This window comes from Ursus americanus, chromosome 16 (assembly GCF_024610735.1).
Source record: "Ursus americanus isolate L20-20 chromosome 16, mUrsAme1.1.p, whole genome shotgun sequence".
Lineage (NCBI taxonomy): Eukaryota > Metazoa > Chordata > Mammalia > Carnivora > Ursidae > Ursus > Ursus americanus.
In genome coordinates, this window is record NC_142142.1 from 58,888,296 (window position 1) to 58,905,040 (window position 16,745).

Here is a 16,745-nt window from a genome sequence, read left to right on the forward strand (position 1 = left end):
TTTAGGTCATATAGAAATTATTATTGAGTTAAGGTTTTATTCTGGGAAATGCCAGACTATGGTAGAACTCCTAAAATGTTTCCTAAAAGGTTACATAGACCAAGAATATGTCCCATTGGATTACTTTTGGCCTCCAAGTATTTGAGTATGTTTCCTAGAACAATGAGGTGGGCGAGGTACTTTCCTTCTGCTATTGCATCTGAGATACACACGGAGGCAGTACAGTCTAGTGGACAGATCCAAGGTTGACACACTGACTTTCACATCAGGGATCTGGTGTTGACCAGTCGTACGGTTATGCTCACTGGCATACGTTATTAAATCTATACCTCTGTATGTCCATACATAAAAGGACGTTTTTCAAATTAACAAAAGAATATCATACACTTGGAAGGGCTGCATCCATCTGATATTAATGGATATTAAGAAATCACTTCTGAGTGTCAGACATGTATTTTTTACTACCTCACTACACATCTCCATCTGGATGTCTTTGAGGCATTGCAAACACAAGAAGTCCAATGTGAAATTCATTATTTTCCATTTCAGACTTGCTCCTCTCCCTAGATTCCTCAAGAGGAAAAAGCCGTCTATTGGATGTTGCCTTAAACAGAAGCCAGAAGTTAGCCTGGAGTCACCGTCCCTTTTACCTGTGACATCCTACCAGCACTAAACTTTGTAGATTCTACTTTATAATATTTTCACACTCTGCTTCTGCCTTTCTGTCCTTAGTGTAGGCTCCTGTTATCTTTGCCTGGACTACTACAGTTTCTGCCCCCCCTTATCCCTCACACACATTACTGTCCCCACGAGCATGACATTCCTATGCTTCCTGGTGTCACAACTCTCAGGAGGCATCAAGCTCTTCAAGGAAGGCATGTTCCTGCTGACCTTTCTGACCTTGTCTTTCACCACATCTTCACCTGCCCTCTGCGAGCCAGCCACACCCAGTCTGTTTGTAATTCTTCTCCTTTTGCCGGCAACGTTCTATTTCTTTGTCTACCGAACCCCTACTTTTTAAGAAACTGCCTTTTTCATCTCAGTAACATCATTGCCGATCTCCTGTTACCCTCTCCGTGCTGTCTCTTGCCTCTTGCATCAAGAACCTACCTCTTCCTTTCTACTTCCATAGAAACTCCTATTCACCTCTAAGACTTGATCCATCTGTGTTGAAGAGCCAAGAGTGGAGTCAGCACATCTGGGTTTGAATGTATTATTTATTAACTGTGTGACATTGGAGAATTTATATGACCTCTCTAGGCCTCAGTTTCTCATTCTATAAAATGGGGATAATAATAACATGGTAAGCACATAATAATAATAATAATAATGAGCATTATTATTTTTGCATCATTTTACTTTATTTTAATTGGTGATTAATATGTCTGGTTTCCTGCATTGCCCATGAGCATGTGAAATCAGAGTATCCTTAACTAATTATTAAGCAACATTAACCAAGCACCTTTTTTTTTTTTTAAAAAAAAACTAAGCACTTCTTATGTGTATACATCCACTCATGTAATCTTCCTAATGTTCTGTCTGGATCTAAGTTTGCCCGACTCCTAAATTCACACTATTTTACCAAACAGCCTCCTGGTTTTAATAGCAACCTGTTTAAGTTCTTCCAATAATTCGGCAGTTCCATAAAAATTCATCAATCGTATTCCCATGCTTGAATACAAGGTAATTATTTCCAAATGTTACTTTGTTGCTTGACATAATGTAGAATTCAGGGATTCATCAATGAGTAGGTTTGAGAAATACCTATAAACTGTTAGTGAATAATTAGGATTTAAGCATATATTTGAATAAATTTGCCTTTGTCTATGTGACCACATGATTCTAAAACAATCAATCAAATACATTAATCCTATTAACTTGGTCAACTTATTTTTAAAAATCTAATTAGTTAATTGACTCAGGTAGCTAGCATAAGTGATTTATTTCCGCATACATAAATATGTAATTATTATGGATAACTTCATCTTATCCCTTCTAGAAATTTTGTATTCATTATTAACGCAAATATTTGTATACAAATACTTTTTTAGCCTTCATCTCGCGTAAATGAGGAATATACATTTAACTTGAAAACATCCCAGTATTTATCTCTCTTGATATGTTATAATTTCCATTGGCAGAATTCGTGAAAACAGGTTTTGGTTGGTATTGTTCTTGCTTTTTCATGATTCTTTAGTAAATTTTCAATATCTTATATTTGTTTTGTTTTGTTTTTTAAAGATTTTATTTATTTATTTGACAGAGAGAGAGAGAGACAGACAGCGAGAGAGGGAACACAAGCAGGGGGAGTGGGAGAGGAAGAAGCAGGCTCCCAGCAGAGGAACCTGATGCGGGGCTGGATCCCAGAACCCTGGGATCACACCCTGAGCCAAAGGCAGACGCTTAATGACTGAGCCACCCAGGCGCCCCTTCAATATCTTATATTTGTCTGAATACAATTGAGAGATAAACTTCTAAGATAATAGTCCTAATCATCACTTGTTTTACGTGTTCCCACTTCCTGCATGGACATCTGCAGTGTCTTTCCGTCAGATGGGAGCCCCAAAGGTGGGATGACAGCAGGTGGTACATGCCATGAAAGGACTCACCGGAGGCAGAACAAAGGAGAGAGAAGTTTGTTGAATACTGCGCAGGGGAGCAGTGGGCAGGGCAGCAGAGGAGAGGCTGTCTGTCCAGAGACACTGGGTGGGGGCCACTTCTAAAGAGGGAAGGTGAGCAGTTATGGCAGCATACAGAATTCTCCCTTTTTTGGTCACTGTGCCTGGTTTTAAGTAGCCCATGTTTTGAGGGGGGGGGGGTCCCCTGATGGGTCTGTCTGTAGTCGGCCAGGGGGGTCGCTGTGGTCCTTTCTACATTCCATCGCTCAAGCCTGTTTGCCTAAAAGCGGCCTCTACAACAGCCATCAAATGTTCTGGCTTCCACCAAAGGCCTCTCTTCCTCTCTCCCTCTAAGTGAGGGCATTTGCTAGGTTCGTTCCTTTTTTCTCCATCTACATTCTCATCCTCAGGGAATTTCGTTTGGTTTCATTGTCCAGCTACCACAGCTACGCCAGATCTCTTTCTCTAGCACCGTCTTTCCTGTGCATGTTAAACAGGCCCAGACATGACCCCCAGCAAACAGAGCTGCCCCTTGACACTTGCAAATCAAACCCATTCTCTCCGTCACAAACTGTTGATTTCTCTTCAGTCCTTTCTTAGGCTTTCTTTCATCTCTTCTTCCTTGCCAATGCCAACTTCTATAGGTTCTGCCAACACCTCCTTTGTTTGGGTTCCTTCTTTTGTATTCCTATCACCACAATTCACGGGGACCCTGGTACCAAATCCCTGCAGCAGTAATTACCTTGTAATGGCTCGTTCACTCCTGTCTTTCTAATGTGTTCTCCGGGATCAACCTTCTTAGTACTCAGACTGCCCAAAAAGCCTCTTAATGACTGGCCAATGAAACCCAAACCACTTGACCTCAGTTCAAGGCCCTTCCCGGTTTGGTCCCAACCTACGCTTCTTTCCTCATCTTCTGTTTCGGACTGAAGTCCGCTCTTCTGTCCAGGCTCTTTCCTTATTTTCCATGCTTATAGGTAATACTCCACTTTGCACCTTGATTCCAAATGCTGTCTTACGCATCAACTTATCCAAGGTCCTAACTGCAATTTAAAGCTCAGAAAAATAGCCTTTGTTTCTTCCTTTCTTCCTTTTCTTTCTTTCTCTCTTTCTTTCTTTTCCTTCCTTCCTTCTCTTTCTTTCCCTTTCTTTCTTTCTTTCTTTCTTTCTTTCTTGGAAGTTTTTTCTGATTGAAACTAGTGCTGTCTCACCTAATTTCGAATCCCTGTTGAATTTATGGCACTTGACATTTAGTGCCTCACTTTGTCAGTTAACTTTTATTATATACGCTTTATTTCCCTAATATATTGCCAATTTCTCGATGCCAAGGACACATATACATAATAATACACGTATTAGTGTCTTGAGCCAAGGACCATATACATTAAACCAAAAACTGGGACGTACAGTCTGTGAAAATAGGACAGTACCTATGGGGAGACAGGACTGTGATTTGAATTCAGAGCACGCGGGACTTGTGGAAAATCCACCCAAATGTCACATTTCTTAAGTTCCTTTGGTTGACACATTGAAGTTTGTTTTGCAACAGATGGATTTTGCAGGACAGTAAAGGCAATGTTGTTTGGCATATGGGAGTTGAAAGTTGAACTGCTTTTTTATTTTATTTTATCTGAGTTAATAAGAAAACAAGTAAATCAAAGCATGGAAATCAAACAGATTAAACCTCAGAATATTCTTAGCTGATTCCTTTTGACAAATGTTTAAATTATTCAGCTATTCTGAATTTATTTGATTTTAATTATTTATAACAACACTGTAGTGCATTAGTAAACGTCCTGAAGAATATTTTGTAAAAGTAGGTAGCATCTCAGAAATAATATCACAATAACTCGGCCATTTAATTTTTGCTGACAAGTGGGTTGAGCCTGTGAGGATAATTGTAAGGAACATTAGGGGACAGCACTTATGCAACTGATACAGGATGGCACTATAGTTACCCTTTCAATTCTTCGTGCTACTATAGTTTTTCGATACTTTTCAAAACTGTCAGCAGTTCAATAAGACTTTTAGTTCCTTCTTGAGCTTAAAATATCATCTTTTTATGTACTCAATGCCATATGCCCAAATTTCTCAAGTGCTTACCTACTTACTTTTTAGCAGCAGCACTTTTAAATGACGTTCCATAACATCCTAAATGTCCCAAGCTCTTCTCTTTCTGCTGCTGCTTGGAAATTTTTCAGAAGTGCATCAGTATTTGAACAATAATGCAATAATCCACAATGCAGATTTTACTGGAACAACTCTAGGTGATTAATCTACCTTCCTCATGCGTTTCCCCCCTTCATTATTTTCCCTTGACATTTTCCATAAAGCCTCCTTATTTATTTCTCAGTGAGAAAGAGATTAGTACAAGGAGGGTGAGAGTAAGGCATTCCCCGAAGTTTGTTGCCTTTGAAAGCAAAACCAAGAAGAATCAGTGCATTAATTACGTAACTCCTGCAGGGGATATGACCACAGGACTATCCACTTGCAGACACACACTGCTAATAAACACTGCGCTTAGACTGTAGTCCTATTGCTGGTAAATACCCCAGAAAGTTAAAACCTTCAGCACTATCCAAGAAGGAAAGACATTACATTTCACAGATATAAATATTCCAGTTACTAGAGAGATGAAATCATATCTTGGTAAATATTTCAGGAAGCATCTCTAACTGTTAAGTGTATTTTTAAAAAAAAAATCGACAATAGCTAGGTTGTTACAAGATGTGTGTGGTCAAGATTTGAAAGGTAGAGGTGAGGTAGAGGCCAGCTGTCTGTTCCTTCTGCTGTTCAGGACGGGTAGGGAAGATCTCAGGGTTTTTCTGCCACAGAGATCCAGCATCTAGTTGCTCGCTATAGGCAAATAGAGGGTCACTACCCTCACTGGGATGACTGATCTTGATCATCAAGGAGAAATAGGGTTCCTGCTATACAAGGGAACAAAGAAAGAGTTTTTCTGGAATTGAGGGAACCTGTTGGTTTGCGTCTTATGTGCCAAGCCAGTGGTAAAAGTTAATGGAAAACTACCTTCCTAATGCAGGCAGGACTTCTCAGGAATAAACAACAAATAACCTCGTAGGTAAGAAGCATCGACTACGCGTCAAATACTGTTTTCTCTCTTACATGTATCAACTCCTTTGGTTCTCACAGTATTACTATGATGTAGACGCTTTCATTATCTGTTTTGCAGAGGCGAATACTGAGGCACAGGGAAATGAAATAACCTGACCAAGGTCACAGAGTTAATAAGTGGCAGCGCTGGGCTTTGAATCCAGATAATTCCCGACCCACGCTCTCCGTGACCGCGTTTTACTGCGTTCTTCGCTTGGCTCACCCGACCAGGTCAGACCCAAATCAGCTGAGGCCCAGAGAGCAAAGGGAGCGCTGAATGAGTCATCAACAAGGAAATTCTAAATATCAACTGCAATTTTAGGGCCCGTAACAGAAACGAGACCTGTTGGAGCAACCCAGATTTGTTTCCAGCCCCTTGGCGGCTGCCTCTGGTTTTAGCAGTGGTTGGGGGGGGGACTGATTTCCCTGGTGGACAATCCCTTTGCAGGCTACAGCGTGTCACTTCAAGTGTTTGTGTTTTCTGTGACATTGTGAAAGTTCGCTTCACCCATGCACAGGGCACCCCAGACAGAGAGGAGGGAGTGCCCCGGGGCAACTCTCCACCGTGGCGGGGCGGGGTTGTTGGATAAAGTCCCATCTCTGACCTTGAGACGGTCAACTCTGAGATGCGTGCAACCTCCTCCCCAGAAGAGTTCCAGTGGGATCAGCTGCACCTTGTCCACGGCGGTCACCAGCTTATAATGGTCCTTTCCCGTCTCTCTCAGCCCCATGTCCTATTCCTCCTTCATGAGGTCACCTCCCAAATTAATAAGTGCAGCAAGCCCTTGTCTTGGGTTAACATGTATATACTTGAACCACTTTCCTTCATTTATTCCCTCTTCCTTTTTTCCTCATATTTGTACAGGATGTGTTGTTGGTGGTTAACTTCAGAATTTAGCCACTGTTATAGAACATGGACTACGGCTGGACAAGAAAAGGAAGGACCATCACCCAGAGATCGAGGCCGTGACTCTTTAGCACTTGGATGTACCCTCCTCGTGAGAGGTTTTGCACGTCTTTTTATCAGGAAGGATAATGGCATCCCGTGAGACGGGAACAGGTTGTTTTGGTCTTTCCATTGTTTAGAAGTTTAAGTGTGGGTACAAGTGTGCCTAGATAGCGAGCAGCCGAAGGGCTCAACTCTGGGCAACATAATTCATGATTTACCTCCATCCCCAAGGCTTCCGACCTGGCCCTATACCTTGGAGTCTGCAAAGTGACACACTGCACTTCCCTTGTATTGATGATTACTGCTGTGATAGTTTCCACGAATTAGATACACTTGTGATGTCAGAGGGAGGTGAGGTGAAGGCCATCGGTCTGCTGTCATGTACAGTCATGTGTCCAGTCTCTCGCTGTGCCGGGGTATCCGACAGTCCTGAGTGAGCTCACAAGCAGCAGCGGCTTCCTCATCCATTAGCTTCCACAGTATGTTCTAGAGGCAGCCTCTGTTTCTCCACCTTCCTGGCTGTAGCAGACGCTGGGGGTCCTCCGCTGGGCTAGTTCTGTGTTCTTCCCAGACGTTGTCCCCAGAGAGCAGACCAGAGTCGGCTTCTCTAGGCATTCCAAACAGTTTCTGTAAGTGCCTAATACCAAATCCTCGATTTATATCCTTTTATGTTTAAAACAGTTCCCAGTGCTGTTTTCTGAGGGGAAAAAATAGAATAAGACATGTCTTTTGGGGAGCCTGGGTAGCTCAGTTAGTTAGGCATCTGACTCTTGATTTTGGCTGAGGTCATGATCTTGGGGTCATGAGATTGAGCCCCACGTCGGGCTCCAAGCTCAGCAGGGAGTCTGCTTGTCCCTCTGCCTCTGCCCCTCTCCCTGCTTGCACGCTCTCTCTCTTCCTCTGTCTCAAATAAATAAAATCTTTAAAAAAAAGAAAAGATGTCTCTGTGCCGTATCATCTTAGGGTTATTACTGGGTCAAGCTTCTCAGCAGACCCGAGGGTCTAGCTCTCAACTACTCTTGCCTCCTCAGGGTGATGGCACTGTGAGATCTGGTCTAAGTTAGCTCCCTTTATGATTTCTGTTCTCGACTAAAGCAAAACCTCTTTTCAAGAACGTTAGACCAGGAGGCACATAAAAATAATCTCTTTCAGCACCCTTGTTGTACTTGAAAAATGTTTTTGTACTATGTTTTTTTGTTTGGTTTCCTTTTTTTTTTTTTTTTTTAAGATTTTATTTATGTATTTGACAGAGAGAAAGAGAGAGGGCACGAGAAGGGGGAGCAGCAGAGGAGCGGGAGAAGGAGAATTCCCGCTGAGCGGGGATCTTGTCACAGGACTCGATCCCAGGACCCTGGGATCATGACCTGAGCAGAAAGGCAGATGCTTCAATGACTGAGCCACCCAGGCACCCCTGGCTTCCTTTTTATTTACTTTTGAAATTGGGTATAACTTACAGTAAAGTGTGGGTAAAAGTGTAGCTCCATAAAGTTTCTCCATATCTATACATCATGTAACCACTCCCCAGATCAAGATACAAAAGAGTTTTTAGTAGCCCAGAAGGTTCCATCGTGTTCTCTCCTAGTTGATACCTTCCCATAGGGAGTCAGTTTCCCAGGGCTGCCTTACAGATTGCCACAAACAGAAATTTATTCCCTCCGGGTTCTGGAAGCTAGAAGTCCAAAATCAAGGTATCAGTGACACTGGTTCCTACTGGAGGCTCCTGGGGAGAAGCTGTTGTAGACTCTCTCCTAGCTTCTGCTGGCTGCCAATGGTCCTTAGAGCTCCCTGTCCTGCAGCTGCCTTACTGAGCTCTGCCTTCCTCATCACACTGCCTTCTCCATCCACATCCCTCGGTCTCTGTGTCCAAATTTCCCTCTTAAAGGACACCCATCATTGAGGTAGGGCTCACCCTAATCACCATGACCTCATTCTACTTACTACATCTTCGAAGATCCTATTTCCAATAAGGTCACATTCACGGGTACAGGACTTAGGACTTCGACTTATCTTTTTGGGAAACTCAATTCAACTCCTAACACCAGAAGTAATCACTATTCTGATTCCTGTCATAACAGAAAAGTTTTACCTTCTTGGGCTTCTTGAAATTCATATAAATGGAAGCCCAGAGTAGTTCTGGCTTTTTTCACTCTATATACGTCTGTAGATCCTATGTCGTTTCATATATTAGTACTTTGTGTTTTTCCCATGCAGTACAATATTCCATTGTACAGATTTATCTGTCCTATTGTCAGTGGACATTTAGGTGTTTCCTAGAATCTGGTTTTGCCAACAGAACTCTTCTGACACCAAGTTTGTAGATTTTTTCACACCAACAACCAACTCTCCCACTCTCTGGACACCAACTGGGTGTCCTACTATCCAATTCAATTCTGTTACTAAGTATCAGGAGTTAGCACAGACCCCACTGAGTAAGGACTCAGCCTCACAAGACTGCCCCTACTTCAGATGCCAATCGCAAGTCAGGACCACCCATACTCCTGACCAGCCAGCTATAAAGTCAGAGGGTTCCCATGACCCCCTCCTCAGGTTTGATAATTTGCTAAAAGAGCTCACAGAACTCAGGAAAATAGTTCACTTACTGTTACCTATTTATTTTAAAGGACGAAACTCAGGAGCAGTCAAACATGGGAGATGCAGAGGACAAGGTGTGTATGTGGGGGCAGGTAGGCACAAGTCTCCACACCCTTTCTGGAAACACCACCCTCCAGGGCCTCCTTGTGTTCATCAACCCCGAAGCTCTCTGAACCTCATCATCTAACTTTTTATGGAGGTTCCAATAAGTAGTCACAATTGATTAAATCACTGGCTGTTGGCAATTAACTAAATTTCTAGCTCTCTTCTCCTTCTTGGAGGTCGGGGGGTGAAGCTAAAAGTTCCAACCCTCTAAACACATGGTTGGTGTTTCTGGCAACCAGACCCCTTTCTTGAAGACTTATCACAGTAGGATAAACTCAGATATGGTGGAAAGGGGCTTATTATGAATAACAAAGGATGTTCCTCTTACCCCTGTCACTTGGGAAATGCCAAGGGTTTTAGGAGCTTTGTGCCAGGAACTGGAACCAAATATGTATTTCCTCTATGTCACAATATCACAGGGTAATACTGATAAAGATGCTACGAACATTCTTGCATATGGATATTGATGCAACCATGTGTTCATTTTCTTTTGGGTCTACACCAAAGAGCGGGGCTGCAGGGTCATGTTTGGCTTTAGTGGGTATACAGCTTAATGAAGTAGTTGTATTTTTTACGTTCTCATTAGCAGTATATAAGAGTAATAATACTTCTGGATCCTCATCAATATTTCACATTGCTATTTAAAAAATAGCACTTCTGTTGGGTGTGTAGTGGAATGTTATTGCCTTTCCTTGGTGACCATTTGGATATACTCTCTTGGGAAGTGCCTGTTAAAATTATTTTGCCCATTTTCTACTTGGGTTGTCTTTTTCTTCTTCAATTGTAGGAGTTTCTATGTAATGTAGGTATGAGTCCTTTGTCAGATATACATATTGTAAATATCTTCTCCCAGTCTGTGGCTAGTTTTTTTTTTTCTTAAATTATCTTAATGGTTCAATACTTTTATGTTATAAATTAAGTAAATGCAGAGTTCCATCTCAGGCAGTGTTGTCAATTGGATACCCTGAATGACCCTATAAACTAAACAGATAAAACATAAAGAATATAGAATCATTTAAAATCCGTTGCTGAGCTGGAAGGAAAGGAACACCTCTGCAGAGGCCTCCAAACTCAGAGACCCCGGGAACTAAGAATGTGCTAAAACCCATTTTCTGCCCTGCTAAATCCTGAAGGTTTAAGTGTAAATGTTAAAGTTCGGGGCATGCTTAAGGTGAATGGCCTGGTAATAAGCCTCTGAATAAAGCTGGAGGCTCCAAGAACTATACCTGAAGTATAAGTGTAAATGAAAAATTAACCCCATTCTGCAGAAGGGATCAGAAAAGAGAGCTTTCTGTTCTGAACTTGAGAAAATATCCTTGTAAGAGTCATAACAGAAGCTGGCCCTTGTGAGTTATGTGGTTCTAATTCATGCTATCTGTGTGATTAAAAAAAAAAACAACCCTCCCGCGTAGAATGTAATTTAAAGTGGTCCCGATGAAGGGTAGTTGGAAGAAAGGCAGGCAGGGACAAGGGGCCCCCACTGTAAAAGGAAACCACCCTTAAAAAGATTTTATATCACCCTGGAAAAGAGCCCTTCACCTTTTCCCATGTGATAGGTGGATGACAGGTGCAGGGAGGGTTAATCAGATTATAACAGCCCACCAAGCCCATAAAAACCCCTAGACTTAGAAACTCCAGTGGCAACCCGTTCAGATCCCCTCCCTCTTTAGGAACTTTGTACTATCACTTTGCTATTGCTCCATAAACTTTGCTTTGCTGACCACCACTCTTCTGTCTGGTCTACCTCTTCATTCTTCAAAGTGGCATGACCAAGAACAGTGGGCACTGAAGGAGAAGAAATCCTTTAATGGTTCCAGTTTGATGGGCCCCCCCAGGTAGAAGTAACTCATCTTTGAGGGGAGTCAACTCTAATCTAGATATTAACATATTCACAGATAATATTGCAAAGAAAACAACAGTTCAAGAGAAATAAGGCATTGGGGCGCCTGGGTGGCTCAGTTGGTTAAGTAGCTGACTCTTGATTTCAGCTCAGGTCATGATCTCAGGGTCTTGGGATGGAGCCCCATGTTGGGCTCTGTGCTCAGCACAGTCTGCTTGTCCCTCTCCCTCTGCTCCCCCACCCCATAAGTAAATAAAACCTTAAAAAAAAAAAAAAACCCAAAGAAGAGGGGCGCCTGGGTGGCTTGGTCTGTTAAGCACCTGCCTCCTGCTCAGGTCATGATCCCAGGGTCCTGGGATCAAGTTCTGTGTTAGGCTCCCTGCTCAGCCCCTCCCCCGCTGCTTGTGCTTTCTCTCTCTCTCTCTAATAAAAAAAAAAAATTAAAAGAAAAACAAAGAAGATACAATCAAGATATTCTCAGACAATCAAAAATAGAGAGACTTTACTATCAGAAGACACACTCACTCTAAAGGAAGTTCTAAAGATGTTAACTCAAATGGAAAGAAAATAAATTCTTGATGGAAGATCTGGCTACATGATTTTGGGGTCTCTGTGCAGAGCCCTGAAAATGCAGGGCCCCTCGTTAAAAAATTAATAAGAATTTCAAAATGGCAACAGCAGAGTAGGAAGTCAAGCATGGGGCCCTTCTGAGCAGGGGGCCTGCAGGAACTGTACAGGTCCCACACCTAGGAATCTGGTCCTAGGTATGTCTAAACAATCAATGACTGTATGAAACAATAATAAGTGTATCTATTCTGTGGGGGGGAAGAAATTAGAATTAAATTACTAGACAATAGCATGAAACTTGGAGAAATTATTATTCTAAGGTTCTTGTATCATTTAGAAAGAGGATTAACACTGATGAATTTCAAAATTGTTAAGTTTGCATGTTAGACTAGCTAGGGCAACCATACAAGAACAGACACAATTATATAACTTACAAGTAAATAGAGGAGAAAAAAATATAGTCAATCCAGAAGAAGGCAAGAAAGAGAAGAAAAAGTACCATTAAGTGAGACAAGCTGAAAACACATGGTAATTTGGTATAAATAAATCTGAATATTCCATTAATCATTCTATGTGTAAATATGATGATGAAAAGACAAAGATTATCACATTGAAAAGGAAAACGAAATCTAGCTATGTGCTATTTCAAGCGATGTATAAAAATCGTTATTATACAGACATATTATTGAAAGAGTTTCGTCTGGGCCATGTTTGAGATGCCTTGAAGATTTCCTAGTGGAAATGTCCAGGAAGCAGTCAGACGTGTGAATTTTCAGCTCAGAGGATTTCCACACCAGAGATTTAAAAAATTGGGAGTCGTCAGCCTATGGATAGTATTTGAAACTATGCAACTGAACAATAAGAAATAGCTATGGTTAACTACAAACTTTAGGTTTCTCCAGATGATTCTCCCCTTCTTTTTAAAATTTTTTATTGTTGTTCAACTGCATGTCTGTTTCCTCTTCATTGGCCCTTAAGTCCTTATTTCAGAGGTTGGACGACCTCAGGAAAAAGGATTCAGGCAGTAGCATCTGGAAAAGGTGAAGGAAGAGGAATCCTTCAGTTCTGAGCAGAAAAGAGGGCATGAAGTGAGGGCTGGCTGCAACTAAGAAATAATCCTGGAAAAAGGTCATGTTTCAAACTCTTCTTTCCTTGCAGAGATAATAAGGTCCTTTAGGGTTCTGTATAGATCTTCTCTATTAAATTTTAGACCATCTGAGGGCAAGAACCAAGTCTTTACATTTTCCCTGCCACGTACATGGGTCCCTGATTATAGCAGGTGTTCTAAAAGTGTTCGTGGGGGAGGGAAGAAAGGAAAGATGGAAGAAAAGGTAAAAATATTTTTCACACCTCGAATATTGCTGATCATATCTAGAATTGTGGTCTGCACATAATTTGCATTCAACCAATACCTGGTTGATTGATTTACGATATTCCCTATCATAAGATAATGGTTTTGATGTGAATTCTCCAAACTTGCCATCTAAGCACACAGTATTATTGATTTACTCTGTTTAATGACAGATAATTCTGACATTTTCATTTTCGGTACCTTGTGTCCTTCCAGCAATTCAAATCGAAGAGAGCTTGACACCAAGATTCTTAGAACACCTAGGAAAGAGAAAATAAGGAGGCTTAGCTAGAACAAGACGGCTCTGTGTCTTTGTGGGCCTCAAGTGTAGTGGCAGTAGGATGCCAGGAACAGGATCTTTTAAAATAAGGGTTTTTCCTCCAGCTTTATTGAGACAATGATTGACAAATAACATCGTGTAAGTTAAAGTGTATAATACGATGATGTGACATCCATATGTATATATATGGTAGAGTGATTACCCCACTAAGGTTAGTTAACACAACCATCACCTCACGTGGTTTCTTCCATTTTTGTTTTTTTGTGGGTTTTTTTTTTTTGTGTGTGTGAGAACATTTAGGGTCTATTCTCTGAGCAAATTTCAAGCTTACAATTCAGTGTGGTTAACTGTCGTCACCAGGCTGTACATTAGATCCCAGAAGTTAGGCATCTTATAACTGAAGTACTCTGACTGACATCTCCCAATTTCTACTTCCCAACCCCCAGTAACCACTGTTCTACTCTAGTTCTATGGTTCACCTTTTTTAGGTTCTGCATATAAGTGAGGTCATGCAATATTTGTCTTTTTCTGTCTGACTTATTTCACTTAGCACAATGCTCTCAAGGTTTATCCATGTTGTTGCAAATGGCAGGATTTCCTTTGTTATGACTAAATAATATTCCATTGTATTAAAATAAGGCTTGTTATATAAGGGCTTTACGAGGAAGTTATACATAGATTGCATTTGTGAAAAGTTCCCATTTACTTTTCATGAAAAGTAGTTAATTTAGTTCTGGATTCAAAGAGCCTTTTTTTTTTTTTTTTAAAGTAGGTTCCACACCCGGCATGGAGCCCAATGTGGGGCTTGAACTCACAGCCCTGAGATCAAGACCTGAGCTACAATCAAGAGTCAGACGGTTAACAAACTGAGCCACCAGGCACCCCTGGATTCAAAGAGTTTTAAATATTGATGTGTGCATATTGAAAATGTTTCTTCTTTTTGATCATGTTGTAGTTCATTACGAATATGGCATTTTTAGTTTTCAAATATGCCTCATAAAATAACATGATATAAAATCTTTAACACTGAGAACCACAATCTTGTGTTTTTAGATTGATGAGAATCAATATGGATGTGACCATAACAGCTTTTATTAGACAGTATGTTGTATTTGGTGAGAATTAGAAGTATGTTTATTTACAATTATTTTTACAAACAGGGGGGAAAAGATATGGAGAAAGAGGCTCATGTGTGCTTTTTTAAATTGGAGAGAAGCCTATTGAGCCTGACGTCAGAGTCAGTTACTACCATGAAGAACAGGGGCAAGTCCCTTAATCTTTCTGAGCTTTCATTTACTCACCTGAAAAAACAGTGCTAAAAAGCTAATAAGAGCTAACAAGCCTGGCATTTTGAAAGCATTTGTGGCAGACTCTACTTTCCAAAGATGTCTGCAACAGTATCTCCCATCCCACAGGCTCTTTCCTGTGACTTCCCTGTGATGCGTCAGGTGGCAGTTGTCTTAGTCTATTCAAGCTGCTTTACCATAGACCGTGTTCCTTAAACAGCAAGCATTTATTTCTATGTTCTGGAAGCTGTTAGCCTGAGAACCAGGTGCCAGCACGGTCATGTTCTGGGGAGAGCCCTTGCCTGGGTTGTAGACTGCTGACTTCTCATTGTATCCTCACATGGCAGAGAAGTGAGCCCGCTCTTTGGCCTCTGTTCACGAGGAGTCCACTCTCACCACCTAAATTACTTCCCAGAGACCCCACCTCCAAACACCATCACACTGGGGATTAGATTTCAACATACAAATTTTGGAGCGGCACAAGCATTCAATCCAAAACAGGGGTCCTTGCATCTAGATGGCCTTGTGATTATAATGAAGATGATGCTATGCGACTTTTGATGTTAGGCCATAAATGGAAATACGAAAACAAAACAAAACAACAACAACAAAAAACCAGTCTTTAACATCTGGAAGCTGGCCTGGCACTCACAGCTAGGCCATTTTTCGTTTTCTCTTATTGAACATAAACAATCTCACAGAGCAACATCCTCAGACAGGATTGCTCTGAGACCATGATAAAATGAGACAAGGCAAGGCCAGTTCATTATTTTATCGCAGCAGAAGCCAGGATCATTGTGCCACTCACAAAATACCAACTCTCTCTCTCTTGGCCAAAATGAGCAGCTGCTACTTCCTTACCAATTGCAGTTTTATCCCCACCGTATTCAGCCCTCCATACAGATCAGATTTACTGACTGAGATACCAGGCGGAATTGCATCCAGTCCAACAGCATTCAACCCAGGGCAAATCCCTGCTTCCTTACACCTTTCCTCAAATCATCCAACCAAAGCCCAATATTCAGCCCTATAATAGCTTCTTTCTAACATCCTCTTACTGACAGGGGTTTGTTCTCCCTTGATGCAAGGAGTAATAAATTCAACTTGTTTAACTACATGCATATACTTGGTGGTCTTTGGCTGGAGGATATTAACAATGTTTTGGCTTTTTTTCTCTTGGGACACTAGCTTGTGGGTGGGGGGGACCAGTTGCCATATAAGCAGACTAACTATCCCAAAGTCACCAGGCTGTGAGGAAGCCCAAATTAGCCCACCACAAGAGACCCCATGGAACTAAGTGAAGAGAGAGAGGCTGGTCAGTCCCTCACTGCTCCAGCCCTACCTAACTCCCAACCACCCTCCAACACCCCCACCTTCCAGCTTCAACTATCTTTGGACTGCAACCGCATGGAAGACCTTGAGCCAGACCGCCTGGCCCAGATCTTCCTAAATTTCTGACCCACAGAAACCATAAGAGATAATAAAATGATTATTGTCTGAAGCCACTAAGACTTTGGGTGCTTTGATACAGACAACAGATAACTGGAACAGAACTGAAAACATATACGAAGTACCCGGCACACAGTAGGTGTTCAATAAGTGGTAACTGTTTTTTTGGGTACTTGTAAGAAGTAAGGCTATTCTGTGCAAAAATCTCCCAAAACTAAATAATTTTTTTAAGTAAATTTCCTTGACAAAACCTTGTGGATTGACGCCCACAGATCCACTCAATATATGTTAACCCTGATACTAAAATAATATAGACTGATCAATAATCTTCAGGGAGGGGGATGAGCTCATTTTGGAGCAATGCCAGAGCGATACTATTATTGCTACTCTTTGAGGAGGATCTTCTACTTAGAAAATACATTTAACTCTGTCCATAACTTCAGAATCCACATCAGTGTTGACTACATTTCCTGACCTCATTTTTTCTGTGGGGGGTGAGATGTTGAGCCTAATATGTTTTTAATTAGGATTAACATGACCTGTAGAAAAAATGTCTGCGTTGAATATCTTTCAAGTTGCAGAAGTAGCATATGC

The 16,745-nt window shown here is 41.4% G+C and overlaps 1 protein-coding gene across 2 annotated transcripts in view; it reads right to left on the reverse strand.

Moving 5' to 3' along the window:
* Positions 1 to 16,745, reverse strand: part of RAB39A (RAB39A, member RAS oncogene family) — a 66,406-nt gene that overhangs the window by 46,441 nt on the left and 3,220 nt on the right. The window contains exon 2 of one of the 2 annotated variants that reach the window (XM_087868473.1): positions 13,338 to 13,396. The exons of the other annotated variant lie outside the window; for it this stretch is intronic. The gene's annotated coding sequence lies outside the window, so the exon portion shown is untranslated. The remainder of the gene's footprint in view (positions 1 to 13,337; positions 13,397 to 16,745) is intronic. 2 annotated transcript variants of the gene reach the window in all.